This window comes from Orcinus orca, chromosome 3 (assembly GCF_937001465.1).
Source record: "Orcinus orca chromosome 3, mOrcOrc1.1, whole genome shotgun sequence".
Classification (NCBI taxonomy): domain Eukaryota; kingdom Metazoa; phylum Chordata; class Mammalia; order Artiodactyla; family Delphinidae; genus Orcinus; species Orcinus orca.
Genome location: NC_064561.1, coordinates 113,970,006 through 113,979,027, shown reverse-complemented (window position 1 = coordinate 113,979,027; position 9,022 = coordinate 113,970,006). Strand labels below are relative to the sequence as shown.

Sequence of the window (9,022 nt, the reverse complement as noted above, 5' to 3'; positions counted from 1 at the left end):
TTTTTATTAATATTTGTTTTTAGAAATAATCTTATTTCTTGCCAAAAACAATTATTCAATATAGACTCTTTAATTTTTATTGTCTTCATTAAATGAACTGTATACTCCAGATTAATGTTATGACATTAACTGATTGATATGATTCTATTACAGATTAAATATGACTAAATTTTAGCCATATTCTCTTATTTTTTAAAAAAGTTATTTTGCTATTCAAAATTTCATTCCTCCTAATGCAGATATGTATAGCCATGCAAACAAAATTATAGTTACCCATTTTACATGCAAACATGGAGATTTTTAGAAACAGAAGGATGCAGCTGCCCATATCATGTCATTCTACCAATAAAATGCATTCAGCAAACTAAAGGCTGCTTCCTCTAACCATCATACTTATTTTTAATAGTCTATCACCTAAGAAGTAACATGTAGTAATTAAAGCCCAGAATTTTTCTTAGTAGTCATTTAATTATTTTATCTTACATTTATTCAAAAGATATTTATCAAGATTTAATCTACATTATTTGAACAGATATTTATGGAGCCAGGAAGTTTTATTTGGTGGTGGAGAAGGTGGAAGGTAAAAATAAGATCTGGTTCTGGACACAAAAATATACCTAATATATTAGAGGAGATAAGGAGGGGGCAAAAATAACTGTAGCATAAAGTCAAATACCATAAGAAATTTAAGTTTTAAAATGTGTGTCTTTTGTTTGTATGTGTATGTAACTATAAAAGTTTTGGCAGGTAGAAAAAGGGAAGATTTCATCTGAGGTTGACATCTAGATTGCCGTTTGAAGGAAAGAACATTTCACCAAGGGGGAAAAGTGGAGAAGCCTTTTGACCACATGAAGGCAGCAGCATCACCAAGGCGTGATTAACCAAATTCATTTAAGAATGGTAAGTATAATTTTTAACAGTGTAGGGTGATGGAAGGGAACTTCTGGGTGCATAAAATTTAGGTACAACCTGATCTGTTGAAGGGCTTGAAAGCCAAGGTAAAGCCTTAGGGTTTGTTGGATAGGCAGTGAGGACCCACTGAAGAGGATAAAGATATGAGAAAAGGAGTGGCTTACAGCAATGAACTAGGAGACAGGAATGAGCGGGCAAGATAGGATGACCAGGAGAGGCGTCATTTAGGGAGAGAATACAGTAAAATGGGTAAAAAGTAAAATAAAACTCTAAACAAAATAAGGACAAAATAAAGAAATTAAATGGAGGTGTTGGACACAAGAGAAATTCCAGGAGAATCAGAGAGCATGATGACCATTGAATATGTGTGAATTTACGAGAATGCAGGGACACTGAGAAGATTTGAGCTTGGATTTCTGGCAGAGAGATTAAACTACTAACATAAAATATGGGGATGGTAAAAAAATAAGACAAATATGGTAAAATTAACCGTACACACGTACTATTTAGGAAACATCCAAGTGGCAGCTGGAAAAGTGAGTCAGCTGCAGCAGTGTGACTGTGACACAGGGAAGTAGAGGGAGTCTGAGTTTTTTTCTCCTGGAAGGAGTAGTTAAAAGTGTTAAATAACATCGGTGGCCAGATCATGAATCAGCTAAGACGGTTATCAAAGAGAATTGTCTTTATTATTTAAGTGTTCTGTCACCAATAAAAACTTCACATCTCCTTCCTCCCTTCCCTGACCTTGTCATGTTCCCAGTTCCTAGGCCTGATCTTCCCTCAAGCCTGGGGCTCCTGATAATGCCCTGAGTCTTAAAGTCTGGAGTTACAAAGTTAGGTCAAGGAAAAAGAGTCCGATGTCGTCTTCATAAAGGTGAAAGTAAAACTTTCAAAAGTGGATGATTTCACTAAAATCACTGGGAATAGGGACAAAGGCAAGAGGCCTTAGGGAAATGCTTAGGTTTAGGTTTGTAAGAGAATGGTGAGAAGCATTGGAGGAGAATCTGGAAAGAAAGTGTCAGGAAAGCTGAGGTTTCCTAAAAAGTTGAAAAGAGAAGTGGTCAAGAAATCCAAAATGCAGAGTTCTGAGAAAAAGCAACAAGAGAAGAGATATAATAATAAGGGGTTTAAATAAAGGCAAGATTTCCAGAGCTGCTAAAGGGAGACTCAGATTATATCGACTAAGACTGAGTAGGATAAGGTGAGCCCTAAGTGAGGAGGGAGGAGATGGGTAGATAGGATAAAGCTATAGCTGAAGAAAGATTAAGAAAACAAACAGTGGAGAGAAAAGTCCAGAATTTGTGTCAGACTGGTAATTGTGCTTAACGCTTAATGGAGGAGTCTGAAGGGACTTCTTGTGAAAAAAAGAAGAATGTGGCCAAAATAATATATAGAACTAATCAAACTGTAAGTTGCAGTTGTAATATCAAAATGCCTTACAATGTGGAATCTTGGTGATCAAGGTTTATTGGTTCCATTGAAAACCTTGCTATCAATCCGATAAAATCAGGTCTCAGATTTTAAAACAAGAGTCTGCTATGGACTGAATTGTGTCCCTCCTAAATTCAAATTTGAAGCCTTAGTTCCCAGTGTGATGGTATTTAAAGATGGGACCTTTGGGAGATAACTAGGTTTAGATGAGGTCATGAGGGTAGTGCCCTCATGATGGGATTAGAGCCCTAATAAGAAGAGACACCAGAGAGCTTTCAATCTCCTCCAGAAATGTGGGAAAATAAATTTCTGTTTTTTAAGCCACTCAGTCTATAGTATTTTGTTATGGGAGCCCAAGCTGATTAAGGTGCAGTCATTGATTCCCTCTCCCACCCCTTGTGGGGTATTTACAGAATAATATTCAATTGTAGTCTAATTTAAGATTTTGAAACTTTATAACGCTTCAAAGCAGAATCCGACTCACTATATGGTTTGAATAGTAATAAACAGGCAGGAAGAAATGAAAGAAGAAAACGAAGGAGCAAAGAAACAGTTGTTTGGAAAAATTTTAAGCACCTTGCAAATGTCTTAGAATAGACTAATACCCGTTGAAGTTCATTGATCTTTTGCTATGTTCCTAGCATCTTCCCAAACGAACTCACTTAATCCTCACAATAACTCTATGAGGTAGGTAAAACAGTATAGTACCCTCTTTTCATAAGAGAAAAAAAGAGTCAGGAAGGTAAAATAATACTTGCTTAATATTACTACATAAGCCAATGAAAGAGCTAGGATCATGCTTCTACAGTATCAAATGCTTTTAAGATTTCCCTAAATAAAAAACTATTCTTCCCTAATTTTTGTAACTTCCATATAAAGCTACACTTACATAAAGTATTCCATGCTAACATTTACTTACTGCCTCTCAATCTTGAAATGGAGGTAGTAAAGCAATAGGGGTAGAGGCTTATATATATATATATATATGTGTGTGTATATATACATATATGTGTGTGTGTGTATATATATACATATATATACATAATGTCTAGGATAATGTTTAGATTTTAGACTTTCAAGGTTATGTTCATTGAAGCATTATTCACAATACCCAACATATGGAAACAACATAAATGCCAAAATGTCCTTCAATGGATGAATGGATAAAGAAAATGTGAAATATATACATATATATATACACACAATGGACTACTATTCAGTCTTCAAAAAGAAGAAAATCCTGTAATTTACAACATGGATTGAGCTGGAAGACATTATGCCAAGTAAAATAAGAAAGACATAGAAAGACAAATACTGTATGATTTCTCTTACGTGTAGAATCTAAAAGAGTCAAACTTATAGAAGCAGAGTACGATGGTGATTGTCAAGATCCTAGGGGAAGGGAAAATGGGATGATGCTGGTGAAAGGGTACAGAGCTTCAGTTGTGTAAAATCAAAAAGTTCTGGAGATCTACTATACAGCATGGTGATTATAGTTAACAATACTATATTGTATACTTAAATTTGCTAAGAAGATAGATCTTAAGTCTTCTCACCACACCCACACAAGGTGTGATGGATATGCTAATTAGCTTGATTGTCGTGATAATTTCAGAATGTATATGTATATCAAAACATCAAACCTTAAATATATACAATTTTTTAATGTCACTGATATCTCAATAATGCTGTTGAAAAGCTATGTTTCTGAAATGTCCATCATTTAGTTAAACTTTAGTTACTTTTCTACCCTATACAAACCCACAGCAAAGATCTAGTATCTTGATCAATCCAAGTGAAAATGAAGAACTTTTAACCCTCCTTTCTTACTAGTTTTTAAAAAGCTGTCTATCCAAAACAAGTTGTAACTTTCAAACCTGAATTTTAAAAAAAGAAAAGGGAAGTATAATAATCTTCTAAGTGTAAGTCTGACAGTTTAGGTGCACTGTCATTTCATAGAGCAAGTTAGAAGCTCCTTCTCCATCAGCCCAGGTAGTTTTACACTTAACTGTTTTTATTAATGAGAGCTCATTCAACCCCTCCAGTCTCTTGGCTAGAATAGTCATAGAAGTAGGCGGCCTCTGCTTTATTTAGATCAGCACACTGTGTGGCCATAGGAGAGTGACAAACTTCCTTAGGGCTCAGGGTTGCGAAGGTAAGAAAATTTTACTAGGTAGCCTTTGGGGGAATCTGTGGTTTTACACTTTTTCCAGGAACTGAAGAGCAACGGGAGTGACTTGATCCTGCTGGAGACGTTGCCCAAAAGTCCATCAACAGGAGAGTATGTCTAGGGCAGAGCTGGCCAACTCTGCCAGAGGCCAGCCGGCATTCATGTGGTTTATCAAGATCATCCCCATGAATGTCACTGAGGAAACAGCACTTAACTTCTTAAAATATCTCCTAAAAAACTAAAAGGAAATTGCACCAAGTATGGCATCTGGGAGTGAGGTACACAGCTGCTAAAGGCAGGAAACTTAAATTAAAGCTGCCTCTTCCCCCTACTCCCCTCCCTGCCCCCCATGATTAGATTCCTTTTTATATTTTTTTCAGGTCCCATGATAATATAAGATGAATACAGAGTATCAGAGAGATTTCTGAATTTCTCTGTTTTCTAAGCAGCTTAATCTAATGAGCCTCAAATTTTCCATTGGTGGCTGGTCTGATGATGCAAGCAGAAGGAACAGGTTCGTGGTTTGAAGAAAACAGAGGAGACAGAACAACTTCCAATTGCTTACAATTTACAGTTGGCCAAGCAGTAAACACAACTTCTAGACTTGCCAGCCCCCTCAAAACTAACCATTTTTATCTCCATTTCTCCACTAGCTGCTCAAAGCCATACCCCAAAGTGCCCTAACAGAAAACCACTGGAGGGTGTGGTCTCTGCTTGTACTGGGCAATGAACAGGGAAGCTATTTATTTCTAGGGCATCTCTGTTCAGTGACTCATGTTTCGACTGGAAAATTGGCCACAGCTTTCTAGCAGCTCTTTCCTGCCAGCTCTCCTGGCATCATACCCAGTGCTTCTGCCACCCCTCCCCCTTTCTCCTTGCCTGGTCTACTTTTATATTCCTAAAGCCCCCACTTAATAATAGTCATTGTTCCACGTTAACCTTGAGGATCTGGGAGGAAAGACAGTGAAGGGCGTAGCTGTGTGCTATAATGAGCATTTGGCTCTATAGCAGGTGGAAAAGGCTTTGGGGATCTGGGCAGATTAGGAGAAGAGGGGGCTCTAGCAGATGTTGAAGGAGGATGATGTATTGCTGCTCACTCTGGGATTCAGACAATACCAGTGCAAAAGTAGAACAGGGAAAAGGGGGAAAAATTGATCCCTTCTGATACAAACTGGGCTAGAAACCAGACACACTTGAAAGTGAGCATTTAAGAAAGACAAATTTGTTTCCAGGCCCTGGGTTTTTTCCTGTCCATTTTTTCTTCCTAATGGCAGATCAATTGCCAAATTGTTCTTTTAATTTGAATGTTAACTACATCCAGGGCTTGACTTATTTCCCATCAGCTAAAGGCTCTTATTAATCTGACTTCTTGGAGTAAAAGAAAAATAGAAATCGATGCATCAAAAATTTCATTTTAGCACGTATTCAGAACCAAGAAGCCGTATAAAGCGAAGGCAAATGGCACTTAATGATTGGTTTTACCATTTGGAGGAACATATATTTAAGTTATTCTTTTGCTTTGCACTAGGCAATAAAATATTAAAGAAAACGCTGATATAAACAAAAATGCCATTCACTTTACAGAGAATCTTAATAGATTTATACTGACTATTCCTAGTTCTGTTTTTTAATATTTATTTCAATGTGTTTTATGAAATTCTAGATATAGAGATAAAGATAAATTACCTGCTGTACTATATGGTTTGCATAATTATTCACATATATTTGTACATATACACACACACACACATATATATACACATACATGCATATAAGCATATAACATGTTTGGAATGTGGAAGAACAGATGGGATCCAAGGGCTAATCAAATGTAACAAAAAAAAAATCACAATCTTCAAATGTTGACAACACTGATGAAGACAGTTATGACCAAACTATTTTAGGGAATATTATATACGGACAGTTGTATTGTAAAAAAAAATATTTCCAGAAGTTATAGGCTCTTTGCTTTTCCCCAGCACTCAAAACATGTATTCTACCAAATCAATTTGGGCAAAGGGGGGAATAAAATCTATCTATATTTCACTCTAGTCAAGGATGACAATTAGAAGCTAGAGACTATAATCTCTAACCCGTGTCTACTTGGGCCACATTGTTTATGACTAAAATTGTTTAGGGACGATCTACATGATAGGGAAAAATGACACAGCAATAAAGAAATTATTATGCTAAAACTTATTATGAGAACTCTGATATGAGAACCCTGTATTAATCAGGGTTCTCCAGAGAAATAGAACAAAAAGGCTATTTATTTGTTTGTTTGTTTGTTATAGGAATTGGCTCACTGATTTTGGGGACAAAGAATTCCCATGATCTGCCTGGTGAAAGCTGTAGAACCAGGAAAGCCAGTGGTGTAATGTAATTCAGTCCAAGTCAGAAGGCCTGAAGACGAGGGGAGCTGATGGTGTTAAGTCTCAGTCCAAAGGTCTGGGAACCAAGGGGCCAGTAGTATAAATCTTGGTCTGAATGTGAAAGCCTGAGAACCAAGGCAGGAGAGGATGGATGTCTCAGCTCAAGCAGAGAGAGCAAACTTGCCCTTCCTCCACCTTTTGGTTCCATTCACGTCCTCAGTGGATTGGATTATGTCCTCTATCCTTAAAGACAATCTTCTTTACTCTGTCTAGGGATTCAAATACTAATCTCTTCCAGAGAGTCCCTCATAGACAAACTCATAAATAATGTTTTACCAGCTATCTGGACATCTCTAAGCCCAGTCAAGATGACACATAAAATTAACCATCACATACTCTATAGTAGTAGTTAATTAACTAAAAATCTCTTTGAGTTCAGAGTGAATTATTTGGGTCTGCAAATTTAAACAGCAGCAGTTAATCAAGTATTACTATTTGCATTATCATAAATCTGAAGTAAATCAAGTCCTGTAGAGTTTGTGTCTGTACTGCCACACCTATAAAGTATTAATAGTCACTAGCCAGTTAGGTAGTTATTAGGAAAGACTAATAAGACTTTTCATTCTAAAGTTGTTAAATTTCCCATTTTGAGGAGTTGGAGTGGGAAATGGAGGAAGTGTTCAGTATTGAGGTACAGTAATTTGAGTGACCTAATCATTACGTCTTTTCCATTATTAATTAAAATAACTTTGAAATTTTTGTTTTCAAGAATCAGATTTGTGTGATAGTAAGTATTCATTCGGGAATAGCCTTTTATGGAATTTTGGAAATACTATTTTGATCTTTGGCAGGCAGAATCAGGTAACTCACTAAGACTTGAGTAATAGAAAATAAAATCACTAGTACTAATATGTCTGATAGCTGCTTTGTGAAAAAAACCACCCAATTTTAGTATCATAAAACAACAACCACTTTATTAGGCTCAAAAAATCTACGGGCCAAGACAGGACAGACTGGATATGCTTTATCTATTCTTGATTATGTCTGGGGCCTTAATCAGGAAACTCAAATGGCTGGAGGTGACTAGTGTTGCTAGAGGGTAGAAAAATCTGGAAGCTGCTTCATTTATGTATGTTTCCTGGGTGGGATAACTCCATGTCTGGGCTCAGCTGTGACTATCAACAGAGCGTGTCCTGTGGCCTCTCCATGCAGTTTGGGTCTCTTAAAGAACGATTTGTGGAATCCAAAAGGGAGCAACTGGAGAGTGAACAGCCAGAGGGTAAGTGGTCCAGGAGACCAAAGAAGACGCCTCAAGGCTCCCCTGACCCAGCCTTAGAAGTCATGCAGTGTACTTCCTATCTCATTGTATTGGTTTCAAGAGTCCCTAAGGCCAGACCAGATTCCAGAGGAAGAGAAAAAGACTGTAATTTGATGGGGAGTAGCAAGGTCACACTGCAGAAGAGCATGTGGGATCAGAATCTACAGTTGTGGCCATCTTCGGAAAATGCAGTGTGTGGCATGTCTTTCTTACAACATACTACAACCAGTTCTTGTATTTTTTAAGCCATGTTTTACTCCTCACAAATCCTGGAGATAAAATTATGTGCATATCCCCAAATATCTGTACATATCTGTAGATTTCTAAAGCATTGCTGGTTAGTGGTGGTATTAAAGTATACTTTTTTGAAAGTTGATAAATCAGCTTGAATCCCAGTTTTGCCACTCATTAGGTGAGGGCATGGGGTAACTTTCTAAACCCCCTGGAGCCTTAATTTTTCTTATCTAGAAAATGAGGGTGAAAATAATACATGTTCCATACAATTACTAGGGTTAAGTGATATATTACAATTATACCACACAACTTTCAGGCTACTAAAGCATATTTGTTGTCTATATAAGTATAGGCATTGTTTGTGACTATAGAAATAGGAATCAGACATTTCTAAATAAACATCAACAAGAGTATTATATGGTACAATTTGTGACAAATGTTCAGTAAAGTAATAAAATGCTTTATTTTATTACTTAATAATATTAAAATTTTGATGTCAATTTTTTTCTGAGATTTACTAAAACCTCCAACACTAAGTACAACAAATACCCAAATCATGTAATTCCTTGTATACAGACTACATTA

The 9,022-nt window shown here is 36.6% G+C and overlaps 1 long non-coding RNA gene across 1 annotated transcript; it reads left to right on the top strand.

Moving 5' to 3' along the window:
* The first annotated feature begins 449 nt into the window (after positions 1-449).
* LOC125964093 (uncharacterized) lies at positions 450-8,085 on the top strand. Its single transcript, XR_007476729.1, has 2 exons — positions 450-900; positions 6,808-8,085. It is a non-coding gene; the product is annotated as an uncharacterized LOC125964093 (long non-coding RNA).
* Positions 8,086-9,022: the final 937 nt, after the last annotated feature.